Source organism: Amphiura filiformis, chromosome 19 (genome assembly GCF_039555335.1).
Source record: "Amphiura filiformis chromosome 19, Afil_fr2py, whole genome shotgun sequence".
In the NCBI taxonomy this organism is placed as follows: domain Eukaryota; kingdom Metazoa; phylum Echinodermata; class Ophiuroidea; order Amphilepidida; family Amphiuridae; genus Amphiura; species Amphiura filiformis.
In genome coordinates, this window is record NC_092646.1 from 28,823,927 (window position 1) to 28,842,979 (window position 19,053).

Here is a 19,053-nt window from a genome sequence, read left to right on the forward strand (position 1 = left end):
TTAGGAGATGCTTTGATTAATTGAGTAGGGCAAAGTACACATCAATATGCGTTTTGTTTGGAGCAAATCGGACATACGGTTTCCATAATACATCAATTTATATGTTCTTTGTATCCTATTGTTTTTGTCAATAATCAATATAGTTAATGAGCTAAAAGAACTGCAAAGGCTCATTAATATGTAATTTTTGCCAATATTTTGCTAAAAATCCATGCATAAATGTTCAGGGTACTTTTATTTTGCATACTTTTGCCCTGAAACTTGGTCAAAGTGTTTCTAATATGTTCTAATGTATTATATAGTGAAGCCGCCCTCTAATTTGCATATTTGCATAATTAATGAGCTAATTTGCATAAATGCTAATTAATTATGCAAATATGCAAATTAGGGGCGGCTTCATTATATAATATATTAGAGCATATTAGAAACACTTTGACCAAGTTTCGAGGCAAAAGTTTGCAAAATAAAAGTACCCTGAACATTTATGCATGGATTTTTAGCAAAATATCGGCAAAAAATATATGTTAATGAGCTTCTCCAGTCATTTTAGCTCATTAACTATATTGATTATTGATAAAAACAATAAGATATAAAGAAAATATAAATTGATATATTTTGAAAACCGTATGTCCGATTTGCTTCAAACAAAAGGCACATTGGTCAGTGTGATTTGCTCTACTTAATTAATCTGTTTAAAACATGCTTAGAGCTCTTCCATAATGCCTCCATAACCACCTTAACCATATATTACTTATTTACCAGTATCAAGGGCCTATAAGAGAAAAAAGATACAATCCTGGACAAAATGTGTTGCGACACTTGCTCAGCAACGCGTACCGGAGGACAGGGAGTCGATTTTAATGTATGGTACTCAATGACCAAAGTGTCCCAAGACTTTTTTCCAGGATTGTTTGTAGCTTAGTCCGACTAAGTGTGCTTTTTTCATTTAATGACATAAAATTTGAAAAAACATTTTAAGGAACATTTGAGGTTTTGACTTTTGTTTAGGCTTACTTCTTCTGCAAAATAAATTCAGTTTTTATCTAGCCCTTGTCATGTATTATATATCGACAAAAATGTTGAATAAACACTTACCTGAACAGAAAATAGATTGCAGCGATGGGCACGTACAGCCAGTTAAACTTGAATTGGAGACAATAGCTGAAGCTACTATTGCTGAGCCAAACACACAACTGTTGTAGATTTCGTTTATGTATTTGGTATTATATTCCAGCTATTCAGCAATTGTTATGCATTTCAGTTCTAGACGTAAATTCCGGCATTTGATTCTCATTGGCTCCAAAGTTTGACTAATCACTCCCAGACGAACACTTTGTCCCCCTATTGGCCGATTTCACCAAACAGGCACTGAACATCTAAATTGTCTTGCTGGATAAATTAGCCTGATCACTCACAGTTGGAAACTGTGTCCTCCCATTGGCTGAGCATTGTGAAGTTGGCGGGAGATTGGAAATTGGACATTCGTTATTTCGGTGAATGTCGCTCTAAAAACCTTTTTCTACACGAAATATTGTAATTTGAGACCGTTTTGGTCAAAACAAGAAATGTCTTTAAAAAGACAATGCCTCCAAGATACCAGTGGGCACCTTTTGTTATTAGTTAGGAGACACTTATAATGCTAGCTTTAAGGTAACGCTATTGGATATAGATTTCTCTCCTGATTACAAGACTGAAAATTTTATTTTAATCGGATATTCGGTTACCAAAATATGGCCTGTCAAAATGGCACGAAACCAAGAAGTTGGCAACAACTTTCTTTTATTTTTGTTATGCAATGTTGTCAGGTAGGCCTTATTTTCTAATTATATATGCAAGAATTATACAAAATAAAATGTTCAGATCGGCTACAAAATAATATATAAAACCCTTTGGCAAATTTCCATTTGCATAATTAATTAGGGCAATAATCAACTTTTCTAATAAGTGCCCCTAATTAATTATGCAAATTGAAATTTGCCAAAACGCAACCGTAATTTTGTAGTATAGTGTGTGTTCTTTACTTTGCATAATTCATGCATGTAATTAGAAAATCATCTGGCAACTGGACTTGCCAAAAATATAGAAAATAAAAAGAAAGTTGTTGCCAATTTTCTGTTTTGGTTTCGCGCCATTTTGACAGGCCATATCTCAAGAACCGAATGTAATCTACAGGGCATAAGCTTTAACATATTATTTAAATAGAAAGAAAATCTAAATTTGCGCATTAGTCAATAAGGCCACGGTCACCTAAACAATGCTAAAGCCATCTTGCAATCTTGCAGATAATTCTGATGTATGAAATAAGACCTTCAAACTTTCAGATATGAAGAGTTCCAGATACAGGCAGCCGTTTCTGTTTTTTTAGCTGCGGGTAGCAGCTCTATTATAGTCACCATGTCTCTCCGTTAGTCCGTTAGTAACAAACGCTAAAATATGCTGTTACGTCAACATCGTTTGTCGCATGGCTATGGCCCTGGTACTTGGTGAGGGGGGAGGGCCTATACCGGCCCCATACTGGAAAAGAGTTTCGTCCAGAAATATGCTAATTAGGTCATTAAAGGGCATTACACGATTTTCAACAATTTAGTAACAAACGCTAAAAAATGCTGTTACGTCAACATCGTTTGTCGCATGGCTATGGTACTTGGTGAAGGGGAGGGCCTATACTGGCCCATACTGCAAAAGAGTTTCGTCCCGAAAAATGCTAATTAGGTCATTAAAGGGGCATTACACGATTTTCAACAATTTTCTGCATTTTTGAAATTTAGATTTTTTGGATGCAAATACTCTTCTGGCATTATTTGCATCAACATCGTTTGTCGCATGGCTATGCTACTTGGTGAGGGAGAGGGCCTATAGGGCAATTAAGGGAAATTTGGGAAAATTGAGGGGAATGGGGGAAATTAAGGGCAATTTTGGGGAAATTAAGGGAAATTCAGGTGAATTAATTGAAATTGTGGGCAATTAAGGGAAATTGAGGGGAATTGGGGAAAATTGAGGGGAATTAAGGGAAATTTGGGAAAATTGAAGAGAATTAAGGGAAATTCAGGGGAATTAAGGGAAATTGACAAGAATTAAAGGAAATTTGGGGAAATAGAGGGAAGTTAAGGGAAATTTGGGAAAATGAGGGGAAATTGAGGGAAAATTGGGCACATTGAGGGAAGTTAAGGGAAATTGAAGAGAATTAAGGGAATTTGAGGGAAATTCAGGTGAATTAAGGGAAATTTGGGGAAATTGAGGGGAATGGGGAAATTAAGGGCAATTTGGGGAAAATTAAGGGAAATTGAGGGAAATTCAGGTGAATTAATTGAAATTGTGAACACTTTTTAGTTTGGACATCAAAAGTGTCTGAAATCGGTTTCGAACACTTTCGATGTCAATACGCTTTTTTCCCGAAAATCGTTTGGACATCAAAAGTGTCCGAATTCGGTTTCTGAACACTTTTGATGTCAAGACGCTTATTTCCAAAATCGTTTGGACATCAAAAGTGTCCGAAATTGGTTTCCGAACACCATTTTTTGATTTTTTTTTAGTGTGGATGGAAATACCCTTTCTGGCAAGATGAGCGCCCTCAAAGGTTAAGCTCACAGAGGGGTTACAGGTCAAAATAGGGGTGAAACTTAAACCTGCTTCAAAGACACCATAACTGCAAAATTGAATTCCTTGTCCCGCAGCGACCGCTACGGATCCGACGGTCCTTGTTTAAATATAGGCCTAAGTTGTATCAAGAGTCATTTCTTGTGGATTTTTGACTGAAAATTACGATTGTAACGTTTCAGAGTAACAAATTTTCGTATCAGATTCTTTTATGCTTGTTTATTATATTTTGTATTCAGGACTAAAATAATATTAATATTATTATATTTAAGGGGGTCTTTTTATAGGCCATTACTTTTTTGTATGTGTAATTGAATAAAAAATCAAAAACATTATTGTTTTGTTTTCTTTCCTTCATTTGTGCTTTATTTTGCTATTCCAGATGAATTCCGCACCCCACCCCCCCTATGGAAGACACTTCTGGAATTGGGGGTCAAATTGACAACCGGAATTCACCCCTCAGCAAAACCCCATGGACACAACCGGAATTTGTGCAATTTACAAATTTACCTGCTGGAATTTTGATATTTCAATTTAGACACATCCAAAAGTAGAGGTGAAATGGACAGCCAGATTTCACCCCTCAGCAAAAGCTGTATGGAAGACACAGCTGGAATTGGTACAATTTTTTGATTTACCTGCTGGAATTTTGATACAACAATTTCACACATCCAAAATGGACAGCCGGAATTCAACCCTAGCAAAACCCCTATGGAAGACAAAACCTGAATTTGTACAATTTATTGATTTACCTGCTGGAATTTTGATGTTTGAATTTGGATATCAAAAATTAGGGCTGAAATTTACAGCCGGAATTGATACAATTTACTTGCTGGAATTACTATACTTTGATTTAGACTCATCTGAATGGACCCTGATATGATTTTGACCTGGGGGTTGCTGTGCTGGGGTTACTTCAAAATGAAATGGCTTGGTGTTGCAGTATTAAGGGGCTGTGCAATAAACGCTTGCCCCCCCCCCCCCCTCTCGGCCTGCCAAAAATTGCTCATCCCCCCTCGGTCCACCAAAAAATCTTTGCCCCCCCATTGGTAAACCTATAATGGTCTACTATATAGACCTATGTTGTGAGTGCAGTGAGCAGGAAAATTTGCATATTAAAGCGTATTTATGTGTTCCAAAAACCGCTTGCCCCTCCTCCTTTTCGGCTACCCCAATTTTACCCTCTCACCAGGGCTCATAAATTATTATTGCAAGAGCAAAATGTAAAACATATGGGGTCATTGGGTGAGAGATGGATGGTTTAGGGGGAGATTTGGGTGAGAACATGACCTTTTTAAAAATGAGAATTTTGAATGAGAGCCAAAATAGTCCCAGTTGCAGAACATAGACTGTATGGTAATGCATAAGAATGTCTTGAACATGATGGCTTTTTTATTTCAAAATAACAAAATCAGTGATTAATGAAAGTTGCTGAACAAATTGAAAAAGAGGTCTTTGGGTGTGAACCCGGGGGTGTGAGAGCATGTGCTTAAATGCAGAGTTTAGGTGACACCCTATACGGTGTCACCTCCAAAGTGGGAGTGCCCCCCTTTTTGCTCCCATTCAGATCATAGAATGTCTGTCTTTTGCTCCAATTCAGATCATAGACTGTATGTATAGAAATACTGGATTTAGCAGGGGATTTTGATAGTAAACTGTTATTTAATAATCACTTTTTTTTTTTCTTTGTGATTTAGCTAGCTTCTTGGGATTTTATATACTAAATTTTCACTGGCATGGTAACACATAATAACAAAAACACATCCTGTCGCAGACCATTGATCAGCGCGCGGTATGTGGTGCATGTTTTAAAAATAAAAATACATATATAGGCCTATAAAATTAAATAAAAATCTTTTGGTTTCAAGAACAGAAATTTGCAAAAATATAATGCCACATAAAGGGTTGTTTTTTTCAGAGTCCATATTTTGTACTAATAATTCAGCTCCTTTGCGGACTTTTTAACCAAAATTTGTTTTCAGGCTTTTTCCCCAGTCAGACTCCGGGAGTGGTACCAAGTGGTGTCTCCGAAAATACCACTTGAAAGTGTATTTTAACCCCTGAGCACTACCTGCCGATCTAACATTGCCTCTGATTGGCCAATTATGTGATATCTTCACTTTAATCACCAATCACATTACTCGTCGAGTGGTCGATAGACGTCCCAATAAATCGGACAGTTCTACAGCATAGATATCCATGGCTAACGATGGTTAACTATGGAAACATGTTAAAGGACATCAAGAAAATTTTCGAAGTTATTTATTTTGAGCTCTTTCGAGTATCGACGAGTAATTGATATATTCTGTAGATTTAGGTTTTGTCTGTGACTGCTAATGTGAGGCCGTCGTAGGTCGTACGGGGCTCAAACTCGGTGGGTGGGTGTAATTCTGTCCTGGCAAGAAGAAGTTTATGTTCGTTAAGTCATCCGAACCCGGGGCCCCTCCCAGGGGTCATTTGAGGTAAAATGACTAAAAACTGTCATAAGGGCATAAAACTAGGTCGTACGGGGCTCAAACGCGGTGGGTGGGTGTAGTTCTGTCCTGGTAAGAAGATGTTTATGTTCGTTTTAAAGTCATCTGACACCGGGGTCCCCTCCCAGGGGTCATCTGAGGTCAAATTACTAAAAAGTAAAAGACGAGCATCGGCACAATGCTCCGTCAGTCTGGTTTCCAGGCTACGACCAGTCTCTCCCACATACTGCCCAGGCAAAAAAATATCAGACAAATTTCGGAAACATTCACCACTTTCACGACTGTTGCTAAGGAAAATGGTGGTAAAACGGGGGTGAAACTCATTAATTTCACCCTTTTTACGACCAATTTCAGGGCCAGTTCATGGTTTCACTAGATTCTATTGTCATTTTCATGGGTGGACTCGTGATATATCAGGGGCGGACTCATGAAATTAATCCCAAAATAAAAGGTAGTGAACATCACTAGCTCACCCCTGAAACTTCTCTACCTCCACTCATGAAAAGTTCTATTCATATAATGAGAGTGGTAAACACGGATTAAGTTCACCCTCGATCCACATTTCACTCATGACAAATCCTGTGTCAATCATACCAGAACACCGCAAACATATTGTTGCACACTTAAAATGTTTCTGTAATGCGTCCGCCCTCTTGTGACCATAATCAAAGCATGTAAAGTTTAGCAACTATTTTAAACTGTTGCAATTTGGTAGTTCACAGCATGTTGCGAATGGTAGTGAGCTTTGGCAAAATTGCATGATCATTTCACAGCGAGCGTGTAAAAGAATTAAAATATCACAGTATACTTTTGTAGGTCCTGTGGTTATGTTGAGTTATGTTGTAAAGAGGACTGAAACAACAACACTTTTGTAAAACGTGCATAATTCATTAACAACAACAAATTTACCACCAGTTTATCATGAGAAAGATGTTATCAAAAAGAAATTGATTAAAAAAAGAATACAGGTAATATTGTATGCTCTTGAAAATCCATTTGGAGTTTCTGAGTAATAGTAAGCCTGTAATATAGGTCTTCCCGTCCAATTTCAAACTTTGATCGTTCAGTTTAGTATAAGTGTCATTCCTTTTCGCGAGAAATTGAATGAACGCTTACATCTCGATTTGAATTTAGTAGAAAAATGGGCTATCCTAGTGTCCAGAAAAGAAGCTCCTGACTATTTGTTATTATAATTATATAATAGATATATTATGTGATATCATGTGCAATGTAGCAGCAGGACACAGTTTAACATGTCTTCTACACACTAGTGATAATTCATTAAAAAATAAGATGTCTCGTGAGTTCATTATATAATTTTCTCGGAAGATAGCACTCATTTTGCTGACGAGTAGGCCTACTGTTTGAGATTCCAGATTTGTATACAAGTAATTAATTTGCAACATGATATACCCGGTTGTTATGCGGTGATTAGCCAGTACATGCAATTCATGTGGTGATATAGTATTAGTATTTTTAAGCAACGATTCTTTTTTCTGTTGCGTATTGAGAACATTGGCATTGCCTTAAACTACGGGTGGTGGAATCAATTGTTATTTTGTTAATAAAACAAAATTATTTGGTGTAAGTTGAGGATGATGCAGTCATTTGTATGATAAATAGCTTTATACATCATGTATCGTTCCTCACTAAATACTACTATGCAATATTAATGTAGTAGTAATAGACTTGCCGAGTTACCCCGTTTTCTTTTCCATTTTGCCGTGCTGTAGTATAATAAAATGGGCTGTCTCCATTTTAAATTTGCAATTAAATGCTTTATCACAAAATATTTATACTGATAGTACGATTAGGTCGATTGTCAAAAACATAAATAAGAAATTCAAACTTTGCTTGGTTGAATGAAAATATCCCGTTCAAAAGTTTGTTTGAAACCAAGTTTCGAGGTAGCCATCATATTAAAGAATATTCCATATCATTTTAGTTGAAATATAGACGTACAGTTTGGCAAGTGTAAAGCATGCAAGCAATTCGTTCTGCCGATCATGGTTTCTCTTAGGCTGAGTTCACATAGAAGTATACGGTATACGGTATTCGCTATACGAAATACGCTCATTCGATCAGGCTGAGTTCATATAGGAGTATACTATGTGAACTCAGCCTGATCGAATGAGCGTATTTCGTATAGCGATTAGCGAGTCTAGGCATGATAGGTCAGTTTACTAATTTTCTTCGTCTAATCAAATGCTTGTAAGTTTACTTCTTGAGGTCACATTGCATTCAATGAGGTGTCATAATGTGCAGAATTAGATAGTGCATCTATTTAAAAATAAAAGATTTTACCCACATATGGTTTAGTTTCAAAATTAGGACGGTATACGCTGCACTAAAATCGAACACGCACGATTCCCACTTATTCCCACTATACTACTATACGCAGGTCTACGCCTTTTCGAATAGTGCCCTCTTATGTGACCCGGTACTATGAAATTACCTTGCTCGATTTAAGCTATACGCGTATACCTGCAAAACGTGCACCGTTAGTACCCGAATAGTATACTGCTATGTGATCGTAGCCTTATGTGACCCGGTACTATGAAATTGTCTTGCTCGATTTAAGCTATACGCGTGCACCTGCAAAACGTGCACCGTATACCCGAATAGTATACTTCTATGTGAACGCAGCCTTATGACTCCTGAAATCGACTAGTGTTCGCTAGTGACGTGGGCGCTTTCACTAGCGAGTTTGGGTGTTAAAGTCCAGATCTATTGTTCTTTTCACTACCAATTCACTACCCGAATTCTCTATTGGTTTCAACGTAAACTAATAAATAGCACTGGTAAACTGGTGGTGAATTGGGCGGACTCGCGGGCGAAATTTGGGCTTGAAACTGGTGAAAATTATCAAACGGTTCAACGGGCGCTGTAGCACTTTTACCGCCTAACTTCGTGAGCTGTGGCCGAGTATGTATCTGGTCAGGGTTTTTTCACACACGATGATATTAGTATTAATTATTTGTTAATAAAACAAAATTATTATTATAAGAATTCTTTTAGAAATATCCATATCATGCAAATTTCTGCATTAAATATTATCATGAGAAAGATGTTATCAAAAAGAAATTGATAACTATAGGTAATACTGTATGCTCTTACAAATCCACTTAGAGTTTCTGAATAATAGTAAGCCAGTAATAGCAGAAAAATGGGCTATCCTAGTGTCCAGAAAAGAAGCTCCTGACTATTTGTTATTATAATTTTATAATATAGATATATTATGTGAGATCATGTGCAACATATGTAGCAGCAGGACACAGCTTTTAAACATGTCTTCTACACACTAGTGATAGTTCATTAAAAAATAAGATGTCTCGTGAGATCAAAATACAATTATCTCCGAAGATCGCACTCATTTTGCTGACAAGTAGGCCTACTGTTTGAGATTCCAGATTTGTATACAAGTCATTAATTTGCAACATAATATACCCAGTTGGCAATGGTTGGTATGCGGTGATAGCCAATACATGCAATTCATGTGGTGATATAGTATTACATGTAGTATTTTTAAGCAACGATTCTTTTTCTTTTGCGTATTGAGAACATTGACATTGCCTTAAAATACGGGCGGTGGAATCAATTGTTATTTTGTTAATAAAACAAAATTATTTGGTGTAACTTGAGGATGATGCAGTCATTTGTATGATAAATAGCTTTATTCATCGTGTATCGTTCCGCACTAAATACTACTATGCAATATTAGTGTAGTAGTAATAGACTTGCCGAGTTACCCCGTTTTCTTTTCCATTTTGCCGTGCTGTAGTATAATAAAATGAGCTGTCTCCATTTTAAATTTGCAATTAAATGCTTTATCACAAAATATTTATACTGATAGTACGATTAGGTCGATTGTCAAAAACATAAATAAGAAATTCAAACTTTGCTTGGTTGAATAAAAATATCCCGTTCAAAAGTTTGTTTTAAACCAAGTTTCGAGGTAGCCATCATATTAAAGAATATTCCATATCATTTTAATTGAAATATAGACGTACAGTTTGGCAAGTGTAGAGCATGCAAGCAATTCGTTCTGCCGATCATGGTTTCTCTTATGACTCCTGAAATCGACTAGTGTTCGCTAGTGACGTGGGCGCTTTTACTAGCGAGTTTGGGTGTAAAAGTCCAGATCTATTGTTCTTTTCACTACCAATTCACTACCCGAATTCTCTATTGGTTTCAACGTAAACTAATAAATAGCACTAGTAAACTGGTGGTGAATTGGGCGGACTCGCGGGCGAAATTTGGGCTTGAAACTGGTGAAAATTATCGAACGGTTCAACGGGTGCTTTATGCTTAAATATTATCACGAGAAAGATGTTAATAATATAGATATATTATGTGAGATCATGTGCAACATATGTAGCTGCAGGACACAGTTTAACATGTCTTCTACACACTAGTGATAATTCATTAAAAGATAAGATGTCTCGTGAGATCAAAATACAATTATCTCCGAAGATCGCACTCATTTTGCTGACAAGTAGGCCTACTGTTTGAGATTCCAGATTTGTATACAAGTCATTAATTTGCAACATAATATACCCAGTTGGTATGCGGTGATTAGCCAATACATGCAATTCATGTGGTGATATAGTATTAGTATTTTTAAGCAACGATTCTTTTTCTTTTGCGTATTGAGAACATTGGCATTGTTTTAAAATACAGGTGGTGGAATCAATTGTTATTTTGTTAATAAAACAAAATTATTTGGTGTAAGTTGAGGATGCTGCAGTCATTTGTATGATAAATAGCTTTATACATCATGTATCGTTCCGCACTAAATACTACTATGCAATATTAGTGTAGTAGTAATAGACTTGCCGAGTTACCCCGTTTTCTTTTCCATTTTGCCGTGCTGTAGTATAATAAAATGAGCTGTCTCCATTTTAAATTTGCAATTGAATGCTTTATCACAAAATATTTATACTGATAGTACGATTAGGTCGATTGTCAAAAACATAAATAAGAAATTCAAACTTTGCTTGGTTGAATAAGAATATCCCGTTCAAAAGTTTGTTTTAAACCAAGTTTCGAGGTAGCCATCATATTAAAGAATATTCCATATCATTTTAATTGAAATATAGACGTACAGTTTGGCAAGTGTAAAGCATGCAAGCAATTCGTTCTGCCGATCATGGTTTCTCTTATGACTCCTGAAATCGACTAGTGTTCGCTAGTGACGTGGGCGCTTTTACTAGCGAGTTTGGGTGTAAAAGTCCAGATCTATTGTTCTTTTCACTACCAATTCACTACCCGAATTCTCTATTGGTTTCAACGTAAACTAATAAATAGCACTAGTAAACTGGTGGTGTGAAAATTACTGGTGAAAATTATCGAACGGTTCAACGGGTGCTTTATGCTTAAATATTATCACGAGAAAGATGTTAATAATATAGATATATTATGTGAGATCATGTGCAACATATGTAGCTGCAGGACACAGTTTAACATGTCTTCTACACACTAGTGATAATTCATTAAAAGATAAGATGTCTCGTGAGATCAAAATACAATTATCTCCGAAGATCGCACTCATTTTGCTGACAAGTAGGCCTACTGTTTGAGATTCCAGATTTGAATACAAGTCATTAATTTGCAACATAATATACCCAGTTGGTATGCGGTGATTAGCCAATACATGCAATTCATGTGGTGATATAGTATTAGTATTTTTAAGGTGGTATTGGATGCATTTTCTAGAAATAAGGAAATGCTTTGAGCATGTTTTAAACAGATTAATTGAGTAGGGTAAAGTACACTGATCAATATGCCTTTTGTTTGAAGCAAATCGGACATACGGTTTCTATACTACATCAAATTATATTTTCTTTGTATCTTATTGTTTTTATCAATAATCAATATAGTTAATGAGCTAAAAGGACTGTAAAGGCTCATTAATATGTAATTTTTGCCAATAATTTGCTAAAAATCAATGCATAAATGTTCATGGTACTTTTATTTTGCATACTTTTGCCCTGAAACTTGGTCAAAGTGTTTCTAATATGTTCTAATGTATTATATAGTGAAGCCGCCCCTCATTTGCATATTTGCATAATTAATGAGCTAATTTGCATAAATGCTAATTAATTATGCAAATTAGGGCGGCTAGCTCATTAATTATGCATAAATTATCTGGAAGTCATTAGGAACACTTTGACCAAGTTTGAAACCAATATTCTGTTAAATAAAAATGTTATGAACATTTATGCATTGGATTTTAGCAAAATATTGGCAAAAATTACATATTAATGAGCACTTTCAAGTCATATTAGCTCATTAACTGTATTGATTATTGATAAAAACAATACAATACAAAGACATTTAAAATGTATGTATTATGAAAACCGTATGTCCGATTAGCTTCAAACAAAAGGCATATGGATCAGTGTTCTCTGCCCTACTCAATTAATATGTTTAAAACATAAATAGAGCACTTCCAAAATGGGTCCAGAACCACCTTAAGCAACGATTCTTTTTCTTTTGCGTATTGAGAACATTGGCATTGTTTTAAAATACAGGTGGTGGAATCAATTGTTATTTTGTTAATAAAACAAACTTATTTGGTGTAAGTTGAGGATGCTGCAGTCATTTGTATGATAAATAGCTTTATACATCATGTATCGTTCCGCACTAAATACTACTATGCAATATTAGTGTAGTAGTAATAGACTTGCCGAGTTACCCCGTTTTCTTTTCCATTTTGCCGTGCTGTAGTATAATAAAATGAGCTGTCTCCATTTTAAATTTGCAATTAAATGCTTTATCACAAAATATTTATACTGATAGTACGATTAGGTCGATTGTCAAAAACATAAATAAGAAATTCAAACTTTGCTTGGTTGAATGAAAATATCCCGTTCAAAAGTTTGTTTTAAACCAAGTTTCGAGGTAGCCATCATATTAAAGAATATTCCATATCATTTTAGTTGAAATATAGACGTACAGTTTGGCAAGTGTAAAGCATGCAAACAATTCGTTCTGCCGATCATGATTTCTCTTATGACTCCTGAAATCGACTAGTGTTCGCTAGTGACGTGGGCGCTTTCACTAGCGAGTTTGGGTGTAAAAGTCCAGATCTATTGTTCTTTTCACTACCAATTCACTACCCGTATTCTATATTGGTTTCAACGTAAACTAATAAATAGCACTGGTAAACTGGTGGTGAATTGGGCGGACTCATGCGGGCGAAATTTGGGCTTGAAACTGGTGAAAATTATCGAACGGTTCAACGGGCGCTTTAGTACTTTTACCGCCTAACTAATTGATACATTTTTGGTGCATGTATTAAATAAAGGTTTGAATAAAGGAGAAATGTCATCTTCTTAGAGGCAAGCTGTGATTACTTTGATTGAGAAAGAAGGTAAAGACAGATGCAAGTTAAAGAATTGGAGACCCATGTCCTTACTTAATGTAGTCTACAAAATCGCCTCTAAAGCCCTTGCGATGAGAGTTGAAAAGGTTATTCATAACTTGATATGATAAACCAAAGTGGTTTTGTTAAAGGTAGATACATTGGTGATTCAGTTCGCTCTATTAATGATGTAATGGAGTATACCAAATTTAAAAATATTTCAGGTCTTCTTTTGTTCTTAGATTTTGAAAAAGCATTCGATTCGTTAGAGTGGAACTTTATTTTTCAGGCTTTAAATCGAATGAATTTTGGTCCAAGTTTGGTTAAATAATTATGTCAAAGCCCTAAGTTAATTCAGTATGCAAATGACACTACATGTGTTTTAGCTGATGTTCAGTCAGCAAATAATCTTATAAAGGTTTTAGATTGTTTCACTAGGGTATCTGGATTGAAATTAAATGTCTCAAGCATTATTGCTTGTTTCTAAGAGAAAGGAGGGTTGAAAATGGTTGATGTAAAATCTATTTTTGCTGCTCAGAAAATTAAGTGGGTTAGTAAATACAATACCACTTCAGCGCCTTGGAAAATTATTTGGAATGAATTTATCATCCCATATGGTAATGATTTAATCTTTTACTGTAATATCTCCCCAAAGCAGATAATGAATGGCATATTCCGTCCTTTTATAAAGATATGTTGATTTCGTATATTAATGTAACTAATCCTGATAATGTCGACCCTCATCAGCAATGCATTTGGAACAATCGTCACATCCTTGTGAATCGCCAGTCCATCTATTTTCAGCATTTTTTTATCCATGGTATGAAGTTAGTTAGTGACTTGTTTTACACTGATGGTACGATTGTTCCATTTAAGGTCTGGAGTGATAGAGGAATTTTTAAAAAGTGCCTTTTCATAACATTTTCCGCATGATATTCTTTTGTCATGTTAGTGCACAAACTTGCATGATATAGATATTTCTCATATCAATAATTGTGTTGTATTAACAAATAATTAATAACAATAGCCGCGTCGAACCCTGTATGAATCACGGTGAAGTCACATCTTTGTAATACTCGGATGTGCCACAACTGACTGCCTCGAAAAAGACAGTTTTGAGATAATTGCATTTAAGTTGTGCAACTTGGTTTATAAATACCCGCGGCAGATCTGTATTGAAATGACCGCTTTTTTGAATGGGTGAAATTATAGATATTAAAGTTACATTCACAAAAACATTGTTGTAATTCATTAATTGCTCATGATACTAAATTATTTATAAGCCAATTTGTCGAATTTTTATGGGCAAATTGGACACTGATAGAACGGACTATGACAGGTAGGAGACCTCATTCAAACTTTTCATTCACACTCCTTTTCTTCTTTTTTAAATACAATAATAATTGGCAAATTGATATCTATAATTGTCATGATTGTGGTTTCAGCCAAGAGGAAAATGTTAGATTTATGTTTGTTTTAACGATTTTATTCTGTTTGCTTTAATTCAAACTATTCAGTATACCAGATTGATTGTTTATGAGCAAAATAGGGTATGTTATGGGATATGTGTAAATTAAAATAATTGAGGAAAATAACAGGGAGAGTAAGACGTGAGGATACAATTGATAATTCTGTATCACTTGCACATTTAAGATATTCTGTGAGGGGAATAGAGGAATTTTTTCATAATTTTACAATTTTTTTATTTGCATTTATTTTATGATTTTAAATGCATTAGGCAATCAAAAGCAAAAGCAAAACATTAGGTAAAAGGAGGCCCGCCGAGCTGCCGAGAGCACTCAGAATATAGTTTATATATTTTATTAAGGGATCTAAAATGAGCGTTTATTGCTTTTCGACAGTATTTTTTGTGGGACATGAGAGCACCTAAGACCTATCGAATTGTATTCTGAATACGAAGCATGTCTTTCTGATATCAAATAATTTTCATTTTTGAAAATCATAATATAATACAAATTTTATGACAAATTATAAAAATTTGATATTTTTCAAATTTTTGATATATAACAGTCCTCGAAGTAATTATATAAATCTAATGATATATTTTAAAGTGTATGTAGCAGGGAGGAAAAGCCGACGGTCAATTGCAAATTTTTACCTTTCATATTGAAGATATGGATTTTTTTCCCAAAAAGACCTAATTTTTTTTTGGTGTATTGGTAAAAAAATCCATATCTTCTATACGAAAGGTCAAAATTTTCAATTGATCGTCGGCTTTTCATCCCACCTACATACACTTTAAGTATAAATCATCAGATTTATAAAGTTTACTTCAAGTACTGTTAAATATCAAAAATATCAATTTTAATGATTTGCCATAAATGTGTATTAAATTGCGAATTTCAAAAAATCAAAATTATTTGATATCAGAATGACATTCTTCGTATTCAGAATGCAATTCGATATGTCTGATGTGCTCTAATGTCCCAAAATAAATACTGTCCAAACGTTCATACCCCAGCCCTTAATTGATTTTGTTTTCCTCATAATTTATAAAATTAAGTGGAAGTAAAGGAATAAAACATTTTTTGTTCAATGGAAATTTTCATTTGGTGAAATATGAACAGTTCACTGTCTCATGAAAATATTCTTCCCATTGTACTCATACTTTTGAAGTCATGCCAAGTTAGTCAGAAGATTGTAGGCCTATTAGTAATGTGTAGGTCTAAATGTAAGTCTTCAAAACATGCATAGGCCTATAAACAGAAAAGAAATTGTGGTTAAAAATGTTTGTAAAACGAAAATGCTAAGTCAGATGTGAACTATATTGGGAGCATTGACCACCCAAAATTGGGGGTATCTAAGAAATGATCTCCAAATTCAGAATAGCCAGTAATGATAACACCATTGCCACTTATTACACCCAAGGTGTATTGTTACACCCATAAAGTATTAAATACCAACCAAGGTCTTTTTTTGTAAATCATTCTGAAGCTTAGAAATTGTCTTTTGTGGCAAGATTACATAGCAAACATCGGTTGGATATTTTGAAAGGAAGTTTTTAGAATCAAAAGAAGAGCTTTGTATTTTCCCCTGCTGTATGCTTTTTAATACCAAATACACAGATACGTACACTTTGCACTTTATGACATGTTGGCTATGTCTAAGGAAGTGGTTATAAAATAATCGTCAGTGAAGAAAAAATAATTATGTAGAACATGTTGAAAATGAGAAAAATATGAAAGCAGGGACCGTACATTACTAATGCCGGAGGGGCCCGGGAGAAAGATAGGGAGTATGTGATTTTTAACTTTGACAAATACGGGGGAATTATGTGATTTTATTTTTCCTGATTGGGGGGGGGGGGGTATGTAAAATTTAATAATTATTCACTATGTCAAGAGCAGTATCCCATCTTGTATGGACAGCAGTGTATATTAAAAATAGAGTCTTTTTCTGCAAAATTTCCCAATAATGTCATTTTGATAGCTGATCAGCTGAACGATTTTGCATACATCAAAACCAAAGTTACACATAAAATTACTTAACATCCAGGTTAGGTCTATTTTTAGGAGCAGCTTGTCCTGCGACCTAGTTGCTTTTAGGCTAAATTTTACACACTGGTAGACAGTGACAATATCGGCCATACATAATTTGTTTTCTTGAACATGTATGCGAATTTAACATGTCACACAAGCACACAAGCTCAAAAAAATATACATGTGCATACTTGTAAATGATGTGCGTTTATTTACTTTGAAAATTGTATATATTTTTATATTTTAAATTTGTATCTAATAGTTGTATATACCATATAAACTGCATGTTGATAATTGTTGCTTTTATAAATTGTATGTGTAGCAGGGCCCCATGTTAGACCAGCTATTTGGCTACCCTGGATAAATATTATTAAAATAAATATATAAATAAATAAACTTATCTCCTCCCCGCAAATAGCCCATAGTAGCTGGGCCGTAAATGCGAGAAATAACTTCCATCCTCCCAGTGAGGAATATATTATATTATATTTGGATAATTGGAGGTTATAGAGGATGAAGCATAAAAGCATCTTATTGTCTTATCAGGCACAATATCGTGGTGCTGTTAAGGGCTGGGGTATGAACGTTTGGACAGTTTTATTGTGGGACATTAGAGCACATAAGACATATCCAATTGCATTTTGAATACGAAGAATTCGCAATGTTATACACATTTTATGGCAAATGATTAAAAATTGATATTTTTGATATTTAACAGTACTCGCAGTAAACTTTATAAATCTGATGATTTTACCTAAAGTATGTAGGTGGGATGAAAAGCCGACGATCAATTGAACATTTTGACCTTTCGTATTGAAGATATGGATTTTTTCCCAAAACACCAAAAAAAATTAGGTCTTTTTGGGAAAAAATCCATATCTTCAATATGAAAGGTCAAAATTTTCAATTGATCGTCGGCTTTTCCTCCCAGCTACATACACTTTAAGACTATATCATTAAATTTATAAAATTTACTTCGAGGACTCTTATATCTCAAAATGTGAAAAATATCAAATTTTAATAATTTGTCATAAAATTTGTATTATATCGTGAATTTCATAAAATGAAAATTATTTGATATCAGAAAGACATTCTTCGTATTCAGAATGCAATTCGATAGGTCTGATGTGCTCTCATGTCCCACAAAAATGCTGTCGAAACGCTCAAAACGCTCATTCCAGTTCCCTTAAGTAACCCCAAAATGACAGGTGAAATAAATGGTATTGTAAGCTGAAATCGGGGTTGAAATTTCAAGATGAAAATGAGAAAATAAGGCATTTTGTACTATAGGCCTATAGCAAAAATCACATCAAATTCCTGGTTTAAATTTTGAAGGATGCATGCAGACTAAACGATCTGAACACACCCTTTTTATGTTCCTGAGTATACTTTATACTAACATAATGTCAATACAATTTGCCTAAGTAACATAATTTGTTGGTCAAATTTGTTTGGTAGTGAGGTTAAAGCTCGACATTAGCTTGTAGGCCTACCTCTGGGATTGTTCGGAAGGGGATGGGTGGGTTATGTGATCTTGTTTGATTCAATATGGGAGGTTGTGTGAAAATGATTAATCGCAGTAGGGGGTAGGTATTTTTTTCCCTTAAAGCTCAATGCTCTCCCCGGCATTAATAATGAACGGTCCCTTAAGGGATATGGACACACCATTTGATTCTCGGGGGGGGGGGGTATGCGAGTTGGGGTCATACAAAATGTTTTTGATTTTTAGCCATTTTTTATACAGTGTTGGGTGGGGAATTTTTCCCGTCTCACTAGTGGGCGAATTGTTATTGTTTTTTCTTCAAAAAAAAACATGCACCCCGTCCGATAATCAAATAAATGACGCTCCCATAAACAGAATTTGTAACTTTTGAATTTAAAATGTCATAATAATTGTTGTTTATCAATAAGCAATAGAAGATGACTTCCATGAACTTAAATTATAATCCAGACTTAAAGGAGTATTCGTGATCCTAGCATCCTCTATTTATGTCATTTTTCATTAGATATCCACGAAAAAAACCTATTCCCAAAATTACAGTTGATTCCGATTTTGCGTTCGCGAGTTACGCATGATTATGTGTATTACACTGCTCCATAGACAATGCGTTGTAAT

At 34.9% G+C, this 19,053-nt stretch overlaps 2 long non-coding RNA genes across 2 annotated transcripts in view; one reads left to right on the forward strand and one right to left on the reverse strand.

The window, feature by feature from the left end:
- LOC140140323 (uncharacterized) overlaps window positions 1–1,222 on the reverse strand; it is a 70,828-nt gene extending 69,606 nt beyond the window's left edge. The window contains exon 1 of the long non-coding RNA XR_011857253.1: window positions 1,096–1,222. This is a non-coding gene — a long non-coding RNA (uncharacterized lncRNA). The remainder of the gene's footprint in view (window positions 1–1,095) is intronic.
- Window positions 1–19,053, forward strand: part of LOC140141149 (uncharacterized) — a 483,782-nt gene that overhangs the window by 128,952 nt on the left and 335,777 nt on the right. The window lies entirely within an intron of this gene.